General features: G+C 41.4%; 1 pseudogene; it reads right to left on the minus strand.

Moving 5' to 3' along the window:
• Positions 1-12,369: 12,369 nt before the first annotated feature.
• Positions 12,370-12,857, minus strand: LOC120837354 (annotated as a pseudogene).
• Positions 12,858-13,110: the final 253 nt, after the last annotated feature.

Genomic DNA, 13,110 nt, shown 5'->3' on the forward strand with positions numbered 1-13,110 from the left:
ATCAACATACGACATGATGCTCACACTAATACTTCGGTGCTAAATGCACTGGAAGTCGCCTTTTATTACGATAGGATTAAAATCGAGTGAAATGTTATAATTAACATAATATTCGGTAGATCATTAGGCTGTGCGTAGATACTACTTATTCTAATTCTACAAAGAACTAACAAAAAAACCTTTCTTTTTTTTTGCACAATTAAAGACACGTTTTTGGATACAGCTTTAGTGTATGATCAGGTCAACTGATCTCATTCGGACAACTTACGTTCACGAATGCTCCACCGATGACAGAACCGAGCATGTGACCGATCCCCCACGTCGAGTCCAACGTAGCCTGTTATAAAACATGATGCCATATTTTGAAAAATAGAACTACACACATCTCCAAATGAGTACACTTTTAGAAGTTTGTGATTGCATATTTCGACGTGATCCACTTGGAACGGCACTCATTGGTCTTTTTCCAATCAGTGCCGGCTTCTGAGAAGAGGTGTCCGTGTCCTGTACCAATAGTCATGCTGACCCAGGTGAAAAAGCGTCCTTCCATTTTGTCACTGAGCTTGCTTAACCATGGGTCTATTGTAGGTATCGGCCTTCTCATGGGTTAAAACTGTATAGAAAAGACCTATCATTAAAGTTCCCGCCACATACACACTACAAGCTCCTTGGCATTTAATATTGCATTGAAACCGGCTTATTTTTACACATAATTTTTCAGAACAATAATTACCAGGTTGCAATGTGGCACGGAATTTTAACCTGCAGATGTTTTGAGACCGAATCGTTTGGCTTATCGTACGTAATCATGCTTGAGATGTAGCCTAACAGACAGGTTTTTGTCAATAATCGTAAAAAAAAAAAACGTTGAGAGTGTGTTGATTAACCCTTTTTATCTTCAGTGTTTAGTCAACACTAGAAGATTTACAAAATCTTACGGGCTTAATTATTGTTTGTTGCAAGAAAATGATTGAATATGCAAGCATCATATGGTATCCGCATCAATATTATCTTTCTTCTAAATTAGAATATGTCCAAAGTAAAGCAGCCCGGTTCATTTCAAATGACTTTTCGCCTCATTCAGCTTTAAAAACAAATTTGGGTCTCACTCCATTGTCTACCCGGCGCAATATTTACCGCATATGTTTCTCTCATGACTTATACTACAGCAACTCGTGCTTTAAAAACACCTATTGTCATTCCGCACATTACATTTCTCCTAAAACCGATAATTCATATAAGGTACAGCAATACCAGTCACACACTAATTCCTTTTTGTTTTCACCCTTAATTTTATCGATTACTGAATGGAATAACATGCCAGACGAGATGGTTACTAACACAAATACTGTTGAATTGAAAACAATGTGCGAGCGCCTGTGGCATGTATAGTACACGACGACACGTACATGCTTGTGTTTTCATAGTCACTTTCCGTTTCTCCATATTGAAATTTTTGTTTTATACATAGTTACGTCCAGTTCAATATGCAGTTGTGTACGTACGATGTGACTTCCTTTTTTGTAAACTGTGCTGAGCTGTTGTTACAAATGCATGTACCACCTACCTCCCTCATGTAATGCGTCCTCAAAGACGCCCTTGAGGTAAATAAATGAAATGAAATGAAATGTGCAATTGCGGAGGTATATTTACCCGAAAATCGAGGGAGATTCAAGGTGTCAGTTTAAACGACTTGGATCGTCGTCACGTAAAGGAATATACTACCCGCAAACAATGAAGACAGAGAATAAGAAACAAAGCAGAAAATGTGCAGACTCTCAATTGCCGAAAGTAAGTGCGTGTACTGTCCAATGAATTATTCTCACCCGTCTTCGTTCTTTGAGCGCTTGCTGTTTCCCTCATGTCTTGATAAAGGAAATTTCATTATAACCAAACTGTTGCTTCGCGCGTGTTATTGCAATATGCGTTATAATCACTCTGACGAGGCCAGTGTGTCTACTTTCCTGGAAAGCACACAGATCCCTAATCCCTTCGACGTATGGAGGGGGCTTGGCGAACGACATGGCTGATCGTATTTTCAGATCTAAAAATTAAGACAAGCATATTACACTCCGCCTGACGTTGCACAAACTCAGGGAATATTCAACGATATATTGCACATTTAATTTTATGTTTTAATATGTTTCAAATTCCTTTGAGTACCGAGCTCTCAGTAAATCCCGAGGATTATCTCTGCGAGTGCCCCGCCATAAAAAATAGAAAAAAAACACGTATTATTTTTTTTCTGTTTTTTTTTTTTCTTTTACTTTAAGTGCTAAGATTTTACACGACTGAAGCTCGACATTCAGTTATGACACGTTTTCATTGAAAAACCGCCACGAACGTCAAGGTTAGGTAACATAACCAGACCGCACTCTCTCCTACGGTCACCGAGATTTTAAGAAATGCGGTGCGTAGCGAGTGCCTCGTATCTTTCAACCGCTCCGCGAAGTAAGAAGCCTGAAAGCTTTTTAAGCTTCAGGCTTCAGGCTTCGATGCCAACAGACATCGAAAGCTTTTTAAGCTTTCGATGTCTGTTGGCAATTTTGTCGACCCTGAGGTAACCACCTTGCATAAAAACTCTGTCTGTGATTTATAAGTCTATAATCGTATTCGCAAACAGCTTGATACGGGGAGGTTCTTATACTATAAACACGTCTAATACGCATTTCAAACGAAACAAAAAAGAGAAGCGTTAAAATCGCTTGGTAAATATGTTACATAACATTTTGTTTTTAGGATGATTCGTGCTTTATTATTTATGGAGATCGATCTTTTTTAGATGTTCAGCTGCCTCGTATTTAACGTACTATTGCCACTCCAGTGTTGCGAGGATAAAGTGCCGCCGCCGCTGTGTACAAACTGACGGCGTACAGGCCCTCAGCGATTCCTCCCAGTGTGGCCAACGTGATGGACACTCCCAGCAGCGTCTCGCCCGAACGGCACCAGTACAACGCGCTGCAAAAAAAAACGAAACCAGAACGACTTTAACGTTTCGATCGATGCTCAGTAAAGGCCCGCTAATAAATTTTGGATTAACAGGCACGTTAAGCAAAATTCTTGCAACTCAGATAATAATAATGATAATATTAATATTTATATTAACAAACTTATTTCCCATTTACAGTGGTGGAGGCAGGAGCCTTACTACGTGCGACGATCACAATAGTCGGGAATATATCCCCCCCCCCCCCCCCCCCCAAATATCCAACTCGAACGCCTAAGTCTCCTGCCGAACTAAAAAAGCTTTCGTGTCCCAACGTTCGGTCGCATATGCCACCCAAAGTGTGCGTGTGTGTGCGTTTTTCCTTGGGGGGGGGGGGGGGGGGGACAGTTGCGCTGTCTAGCAGCGTGCCGAGGTCCCTCGTTCGTGTTTTTTTTTTATTGAATACGTTTGACTTCGTGTTGACTTAGTTAATTCCTTTTTACTATGACTTCCTCCTGACATGGATGATCAACAAACATTTTATTGATATTGTGTTGAAAATTTTCTGACGATTTTCCTCAACCTTAGTCAGAAGCAAAGTTCTTGACTCTCTATTTACACCCTGTTCATGTTTTTCTGCTGGCTTCCTGTTGACAATGTTGGCAGAAAGATTGGAGACGGTGTCTTTATTTTGTGTTGAAAATGTTCAGGTAACTCTGTAGTCAGCGTGAAATGAAACGCTACAGACATTCTGTTGACTTCTTTTATTCAACTTTGTACTTTTTGACTAGATGTCAAAAATCACCAGGTTTCTGAATAGTCTTTGACAACGTCACAACGGTAGAAAGGAGCTTCAGTTGTCCCGCCTCCAACGCGAGCTTTCTACCCTTGACAACCCTGCGGCGTCTCGCGCACCCCGAGCGTAAGCACAGACAAAGCACGGCGGAAGGCCTGAAGCGCGTGCTGGTGGCCAGGGCTTTCAAAGACACGCCTTCAAAGACACGCTGTTCTCAGTTTGCAAGTGACAATAGTGGACTTTATTGACCCTATTAAACTAGTCTACTAATAAAAAATGCAAAATAACTATTTTAAAATAGAACAATTACCTTTACTCGCCTCGTCCTCAGTGGTGCAATGCAAAGAAGCAATGACAATTTCTCCAGGAGCCGTTTTTGTGGATGTTGTTTTAGCGACTGCGCCGAATTATTACTAGTTGTGCAATGCTTTTTAGTAGAAGATACAGTCCACGAACTCCGAAACACTCTTTTCCTTTCGACAGACTCCCGAGGAGGAGATTGAATACTTGGAACCTTAATGCATGCTGAGGTGGCCACTGGCCAAATGATTACCTTTAAAATGTAGGCTATCTAAGGCTCTGGAACAGTCAAAGGGACTGTGACTCAGGTGTTGAGTGCTTCATGGTGGAGTCGAGTCCACGGTTTGCAAGCGCCTCCGCAGCTACCCCGTTTGGAAAGCCGCGGTTAACTTCTTCATTTCTCTTCACATCAAGGTGCTGCCAATGTAGGCATAGCAGAAAAAGAAAGGCTTCCTTGTACCGTGGAACTTGAACTGTGAACTATGTCCCCCGCCAGAAACTTTCCAGCATGTTTTTTTTTTTTCCTCTTTTGCCCGAAAGCAGAACCATTTTGGGCAGACCTACGCTGTAGACTACAGGTTGAATTGTGCTTGGACTGGCGCAGCGCTAAGCTCCTTGAGTTGGCGCAGGCTCTGGCAGTAAATGTTTGGAGGTAATTGAACTGTTAGGACCCAACGCAATATGGAAGTCCCTCACGGACCACCCCTTGGTTCTCGAAGCGAAAAAAACCAGCATGGCGTCGCTTTGAATGTTTCACGATTACGACCAGCCTTATTGCTGAAACGGACAACCCCGAAATGGCCGAAAGGGCTGATTGGGAAGCGCGGTTTAAAGTGCCGACGACGCCTCGAAATTGAAGGAGATGAGTGTGGAACCTCAAAGGCACTGAATGTGGCAGGGAACATGAAGCTATGCTGTTAAATGGACTCGCCGTGCTGTACCTTTGTCCAAGTGTCAAGTGTATTTTAAGCTTGTGCCTACCGTTCATTTTCTGTCAATATAAAGTCAAGTTGGCAAAAAAAAAAAAAAAAAAACCTTGAGTGCTTGTATTTGTAAGATGCATTTAGTGCGTTAAGATACCACAGGAACATCATTTCTTTAAAAAATTCAAGCATAGAAACATTTTGCTTTTTTTTTCGTTTTACGATACTCAGCGGCAGCCAATCTGGAGCAGAGTGAAATCCGTAATAATCATCCAAAGCCTTGGTAAAGAAATAGCTAAGGTGTAAAGCTTTTTTTTATTTGAAACGGTTGTAGGTTTTAATTAAAAGGCTGTAGCTTTTCAGCTGAGAAGCTACAGAAGAAGCATCTTCTAGCCGACAGGAAGCTGTTTTACTTTCTACTGAAAAGTAGATCAATACTCAAAAGAGGTCACCGGAAACGCTAGAGAAAGCCAGATGAGAAGTTGCAGACACTCTATTCAGATGACCTTTTTTTCAACCGTCTTTCAACACAAAGCACCACCAAATTTTAGTCAACTGAACATTTTCAACACAAGGTAAACATAACCTCTGCAGTCTTTCTGATGACTAATAAAATGTCAGCAGCTTTTCTTTTAACTCACTCCAAAAAAAATCCTCAAACAAATTTAAAACAAAATAAATCAAACTCGCGGTTTACCATGTCAACAGAAAGTCAAAGCGAAATGAAAGTAATCAGAGTCAACAAAAAGTCAATACGTTTTAATAAAATGTAAAAAATATTTTTTATAGGGGAGTGCAGCCCAGATACCTCGACGCGGCTAGAAAATTTTTTCTTGTGTGTGTGCGTTTTTTTAAACAGCCTGCCACCCGTATTATTAATCTCCTTTTTGTTTTAATAATCTTGAAACCATCCTCTACTCTTCTCCTCTTAAACTTTGTCGTTCGAGCGAAGCGTTCAGACGTGCGAGGTGGATTTTTTGTGGGTACGGTGCATTTCACCGTACTCATATCACTGTGCATACCTGTTGAGTGACTTCAGATGTGAATACTGTGCTGCTTTGGTACTTAATTAGCGTAGAACAGTGTTTGCGATTAAATTCAATGTCAAAAAACAAAATTAAGCATGTTTTTGCTCTTCTCAAAATAGCAGTACGGCATGAAAAGTGCTCCATTGACCTAACCGGAATATTGACCGGTTCGAATGACTGGTTTCAACTAACAAACAACAGATCAATAACTGGTGTTCTGATGGTGTTGCAGGGCAGCATAAATGAAAGAGTATTTGCTAAAGTACATTTTTCGAGTCGTGCTAATTAGATGTCTTAGAATCTGCGTGTGTTGACAGTTGCGATGGGTCTTAATGGTGCACCGCCACGGACTGGTGGTTATTGTTATTATTTGTTTGCTCTACTAACAACAAGACCTTGGTAAGCTCAGTTGGAAGAACGCTCCTCTTGTCTTGCAGAGGTCCCGGGGTCGATGCCAGGATCAAACGGTGTTTTGCCAGTGGCACTTCAGTCGCCTAGAAGGCGCTAGATCCGCTTCAGTTTAGGTACATGTGAAATTCTTCTTGAATATGTAGGTTTCGTAACTTAATATTCCTCCAGCGTTTGTGTTTTTTGAAGGAAAAGATATAAACATTATTGTGCTTAAAGCGAATTACTAATTAAAAGTCCTTTAGCACATGGACAGTAGTAAGCTCGCTGAAAGTCAATAGTATTAAACCTAAACCAGTTGTATTCCGCCCTAAAAGTACTACATGTAGTTTAAATAAGTCGCTCGTGTTAGATTAACATGAAAGTTGTTCCTACCGTAAAGATCTTAGGGGTACTTTTTAAACTGTACATGAGTCGGAACGAACAGACAAAAATATTCTGTCTATGTTGTCAAAAATAATACGTTTAATTTACAAGCATCGCTTTCATCTGCAAGAGCCGGTCAAGATTATTATGTATACCTCAATTTTTTTATCGTATTTAAATTGCTGCGAACTTTTGTGGGGTAATACGCATTGGCGGTTCATATATTTTCCTTCAACACGCCTCTTAGACATCAAATACACATATTAAAAAAATAACCTTAACGCGCAGAAAGCAACAGTAATTATTTTGCGTTTATTTCGCACACAATATTTATTATTAGTCTCTAAAATAACAGGGTTTACGACTGAGTTAAGGGGAAACCATACCTAAATGATTGGTTGATGAACGGCCACATTTTTGTTTTTGCACACCTAAATATTGTATCACGTCAGTATCATTATTATTAATAAAAGATTATAAATCTATTTCAACATTTTCTTTTCATTTGACTTTCGGAAGAACGGTGCGCTTAATTCCAACTGTCGAATGTTTGTTTTCACCATGCGTAAAAATAACGCAATATAAAGTCACCACAGAAAGCTAATCTAGAGTTTGCCATAGATGCTGTCAGAAAGTGCTATGTGATGTGAAGAAAGTGCTATGTGATGCAAAATATACGCCAACAACGGTGTATATTTAAATAATAGGCATAAGCTGAAAACGTCAGTCTGAGTTTCCTTTGCTTAGGAGAAAATGCACTTTGAATACGCGCACGCAGCATGTACCCAAAAAACAAAACAACAAAATCCGCTCCAAATGAATTAATATTTTGCTCTGCTATTACGCTTTGTACGAAAGATCAAGGTGGTGCTATGAGAGCACCACTGAAGCCGCAAGGTTTTCTACGTATAAAGTATTTTGTCTCGTTTATACTTTCGGCGGGTCTCGCTCTCTTCGTCCACCTTGATTTTTCATACAAGACGTAATAACAGAGCTAAATATTAATTAAGTTGAAGCGGATTTTTGTTTTGTTTTTTGGGTACATGCTGCGCGCGCGTATTCAAAGTGGATCTTCTCCTAAGCAAATGAAACTCAGATTGACGTTTTCAGCTTATGCCTATTGTTTAAATATGCACCGTTGTTGGCGTTCATTTTGATACAGCCCCATAACGGGGAATTTTTCCGTACTATCGGTGAAACACATGATACGATACAGGAAACGAACTGTTTCAGCTATTAGCACAGCGCTAAGAGCCCAGCTGTCAGCGTTGTGCTGATAGCTGGGCTATTAACACAGCGTAAGAGGTTGATACAAATCTAAAACTATGCTTTTTTCACCGAGCTGTACATCCACGGTGTTTACGAGAAGCGCTTGCCATGTAACCCGGCAAGCTAGGATGTAAAGCACCGTTTGCATGTCACAGCTACAAAACTACGGCGCAGATATCGACCGAATTTATATGAAACTGGAAACGTTACCCCAATATCACGGCGAAGACGTTCAGACCAGGCTGAGAAGTGAATAATACCTTCCTCACTGAAGTCACTGCCATCTGCAATACATTCGCAATCATATATTCTCGATAAAGGTCGTTCAGATCAATGCCCTGTTAGGAGCCAGTAAAACAAGTGCCACGTTTGTATCATCTGCACCTGCTGCAGAAATACAACTATAATGAATAGCGAAACTAATAAATAAATTATTATTCCGCAATCGTTTTATAGACCCCTTTCGAAATGCTGCCCTCTCATGATAGCTTTGGAATACCTGGACAATGGCGGACTAAAACCTCAACGTTACGGCATATTGAAAAAAAAAAAAAAAGAAAACTACAATTACAGAAAAAGGCGATGAGCGCAGTGACGTCGCCCTTTCGACGCTGTTTGATTGGCTTGTCGGCTCGTAGTGGGGGCCTCGCTCCGACGTTTGCTATCTTATGGAGTTGCTTGCACGGCGCTCAATGCAGTTGTTCCGCCATTGTGCAGTGGTTCCGACCTTCTAATAATCGGCGCGTGAATTTCGGAAAGGGGTCTATTCTCTAACTAAAAGTAGAGGTGCGGGATTGGTGTTCCACTGAAAATAGACATTTACAAACATTTTCAAATATTTACATTTTCTAAGAACATTACCACTTTTGCGTAAACGTTCTCGTGGAACGGTAGCAAGTGATTTCCATATTTCAACGAGATAGGCTCAGTTCATTTTTTCCCGGTGAATGCTGTATAGAGTGATAGCCACATGAAATCACCTTAAGTAATATTTCAGTTATTGCTTCTTTTTATTTTTAGTATATGAAACTGCGACTAGTCTTCTGCAGGTTCTTTAAATTAGCATAACATCCCTAAATTTAGGGGGCTGCGAGCGCCAATGCTAGAATCTCCAGAGCCAATAAGAAGGGCGATCGGTATCACATCCTAATTTCTACATCGCACCTCCTTGCTGAGGCTGCTTGTTCATTAGTGCCTGACACCGATGGTCCATCTCGTTAGTTGAACTAGTTACAGGAAGTCCATTATTAATGCTTGGAGTTTCTAAGGCTGGTACCAACCGAGCTTCTAGGAACGTAACACAGCCTTTGGTAGTATTTGACTGCGTAAAGCATGGTAGGCATTAGAAAGTACTGAATACGTAATATTGAGTCTGCATGCCCAAAGGCCAAAAGATACACTGAAAGTTTAAAACAACGTAAAGTATATTTTGTAATCTCTTTAACTAATCATTGTCCCAAAGTTATGCTGTTACCAGCTTGTGTCCTGCCATGGATGCCAGCATCCTGGTGATCTTGTAAGATGAGAAAACGAAGGCGTACTTCCATGCTTCCAGTCCCATTGAAGCTGCCTGTTGAGCAACGCAAATCAGGCGCTCAGCCGTCAACGTACTTTAGCGCTCTAGTAATCCCCAAACCAATGACATATCAGAATTGAACTATCTAAGGTCAGCTCCGATTTTCATAATTCATAATCATTGTTATAAATCGATTCCATGCCAGTCTTTATGGGGGAAAGTATAACAATAAAGCCGCGTTGCAAACCGCTGTCATTGAAAATTAGATACATTTTTAAATTCCCATGAGTTTGACAACTCTACGTGACCCAGAATAAAGTGGAGACCCAGAATAAAGTAATTTTCCTCGCAGATTTCTGAGTGTATACTCAAGAACCATTAGTTCAACGAATGAGATTGGGAATCCTTATCATTCTCTAGTTGTAGCTTCTCTGTCAAAACTGCAACTATTTTTTTGGCCAGGGAGATATCATGCCCGTTTGAGTGTCATACTCAGCACCGTTTTGATTAGTTAAACTGATTCAAAGGATACCGTTCATCGGCATTTGGAGCGCAGAGTGGAGCAGTGTACAGAAACACTGTTCAAAAATGGACTATAGTCCCAAGGCTCCAAACACAGTGGTATAAGAAAAATTATGGCACATACTGCAAAATTAATGAATTAAAACGAAACAGAAACGTAAAAGTGAAGAACGCAAAAGAAAATAATATTTCCAGCGGACGAGACGCGAATTCGATAGGCTCATGTTATCGGGGATGCAATAAGCATTTTAGCTGTATCTGAATCGCGCGGCTCCACTTTGTGTTTCTCAGCTATCTATTGTGCATAGTTCTTCTGTACTTAGTTTTTAGTCAATTATCATTCTATTGACCCTTAATTAACAAAGAACATAACAGATCCTCAAAGTGGATCCCAAACCACAAATATGGTTCGGTTGCATGTATACAAAAATGCACTTGCAATAGCAAGAGCACGTGCAGTGGCCCAATTTTTAAATAATATCAAGCGAGAGTCGGCCTCTGGGACGGCGAGCGCTGTGCCGCGGAGAAATGCGGCGTCATGGGAGAGATTAGGCGCGTGCGCCAAAAGCTATTTCCGTTGCGAGCGTCGTCTGCTAGGCTATTCCGTTGACCACAAACAGCCCCTGCTCATTATCTGCTCAGGACAGGCGTTGCATAAACCGCTCGTGATGCCGAGTAGAATTTTTTTTTTTCATTTCATGTTTGCGTTAACTTTTGTAAATAAAAAAAAAGAAAGACACGGTGACGGGACAGACTGAATGCAACGATTCATTGAACTATATACAGCAGACAATGCTACAAGCCATCAAAACTAATCCATTGCTTTCACCCTTCCACGTGATATCGTGCTTCCCCGTGCAGTTGTACCCAACGGGAAGGTCACGTGGCACACTTTTAGCGATAGACTGGCCAACATGGCTCGTTGCGTCGGCTGCGGTACAACACAAAGTAAAACGCAGTATAGACAGGGTTTTCGCTTGGCGTTTTGTATTATCAACTGCGTTGTTGCGGTCGGCATCTAGTCTATGTAGCCGGGTAGTCACACTTTTCTTTGACCAGTGGGCGCGCGCACATTTTTGTAGCGTGAGCTGCACTGGCCGAGGTTGAGCCGTTTCGCGTGGTTGACAAAGAGCCGTGCTACGCAAGCGCGAGGAGCAGTGACGTCACACGGCGCACAGCTGGCGCGCCGGGGTCGCCGCCGCCGCTCGTTCCACCGCCACCGCACGCGCCTCGCCGGTCTGCGCATTCCAGAGGAGTGACATCATGGCCGCGGCAGAGGCACTGGCGCCGCCGCGTGTCCAGCTGTGCGCCTCCGTTGCGCAGTAGCCAAGTCTGACGCTGCAGCGGAGCCGCTTGATAGCGCCTCTCATTTTGTGCGCATAAGCTCACGCTACGTATATCCTGGCATAGCCGAGCTAAGCCACCGCAAATTTTATGCCTCCTCGAGTGCTTATAGAAACACGGGAACATGTTGTGAAAGTGTCGATGGGCGGCATTGTTAACGCATTCCGAAAGGAGGGGCGTATCGGCGATGCACTTTGACATTGCAAGCGCCCTGCGCTCCTTTGCATATACCGCGCGTCATCTCGTTGTGTACGAAGCTACGGAGCAGGGGCTGTGTGCGATCAACGGAATAGCCTAGCAGACGACGCTCCTACTAGAAAGGGCTTTGTTCGCACGCGCTTAATCTCTCCCGTATCGACACACGCCTCCGCGGCACGACACTGGCTGTCCCAGCGGTCGACGCTCGCTTGATATTATTAAAAAAATGGGCCACTGTACATATAGCCGAGCTGTGCATTTCCAAACCCAAGAGCATTGTCTGATATCCAAACTTATACGTGACCAAGCCGTTCGAATAATCAAAAGTGATTAACTTATCTAAGCTGATCAACAGTCAACAGAGGGTTTGTTTTATGATGAGGTTAAAACACAATACTAGAATACTTTTAACTATTAATGCAGTACATCTCTACGTCAGTTGAGCTCGCACTGTAGGGATAATCAGTGCGACTTTGTTTTTAAGTACTTACCTTTGCCATCGACAAATTTTCGCTAAAATGATCTGCTAATCGGATAGGAATGCTGTGATAGACTGGAACGCCTTGTTTTCTTTACAACGGCGTTGGATTATCTGGTGAGTTATAAAACATATGTTTCTGTCTTACTTGGTTGTCCATGTGTCATTGATGCTACTTTTATTGGCATTGAAATGCACAAGCTAGCCCGTAAAGGTAGTTTATTTTTTTCATTTTATTACTACTACCCATCACCATTAGCAGAAAGAGAACATACTCATAATATGCAATACGGCATTACCACACAAAATACGAGGATATATTTCTCTCGAACACAGATGCGCTTGAACTTTTACAATTCTTTCTGGCAAACAATTCCAGTTGTCTATAGATCTCACAAAGAGAGCAAATTTAAATACATCAGAATAGTACAGATAAGGATCGATATGCCGGTTATGCTCATGACGAATTATTCACTTAATTGAGAAATGTATTTTCTTTTCTATTTTCTGGGAATTGTTAACAATTGAAAATAAAGTTTTCAGGCGATTATTTTTATGTGCGCTTCCATAATATAAAATTCAGTTCTTTTTCGTAATTGGGGAACTCTATCTGGTTGTTCTGTAATCATTAAATATAAAGCGGAGTGTCTTTTTTTGTACTCTCTGTAGTTTTTCCATGTTTTTATTTGTGAAGGGTTCCCAAACAGGGATGGCATGGTCAATGAATATTACAACTAGGCTTTTAAACACAGTTATTTTTACTTGGGGAAAAGCGTCTCGTAAAGTTCTTCGTAGGGTCCAGAGCCGTTGCATGGCCTTTCTGTGCATTTAATTAACATGAAGGTTCCATGAAGGATCGGGACGGAATAATACTGCAGAATATTTATGCTCAATCACTTTTGTGAGCGATTTCTCCACAATATGATAGTCAAAGAGTAGAGGGGTTAGCTTCTTAGTTATTGTCATAAAAACGGTTTTATTTATGTTTACTAACAACTGCCATTTGTCACAACATTTTATTTTTATTATTTTGCAA

This window comes from Ixodes scapularis, unplaced genomic scaffold, assembly GCF_016920785.2.
Source record: "Ixodes scapularis isolate PalLabHiFi unplaced genomic scaffold, ASM1692078v2 PGA_scaffold2__306_contigs__length_199485367, whole genome shotgun sequence".
NCBI lineage: Eukaryota > Metazoa > Arthropoda > Arachnida > Ixodida > Ixodidae > Ixodes > Ixodes scapularis.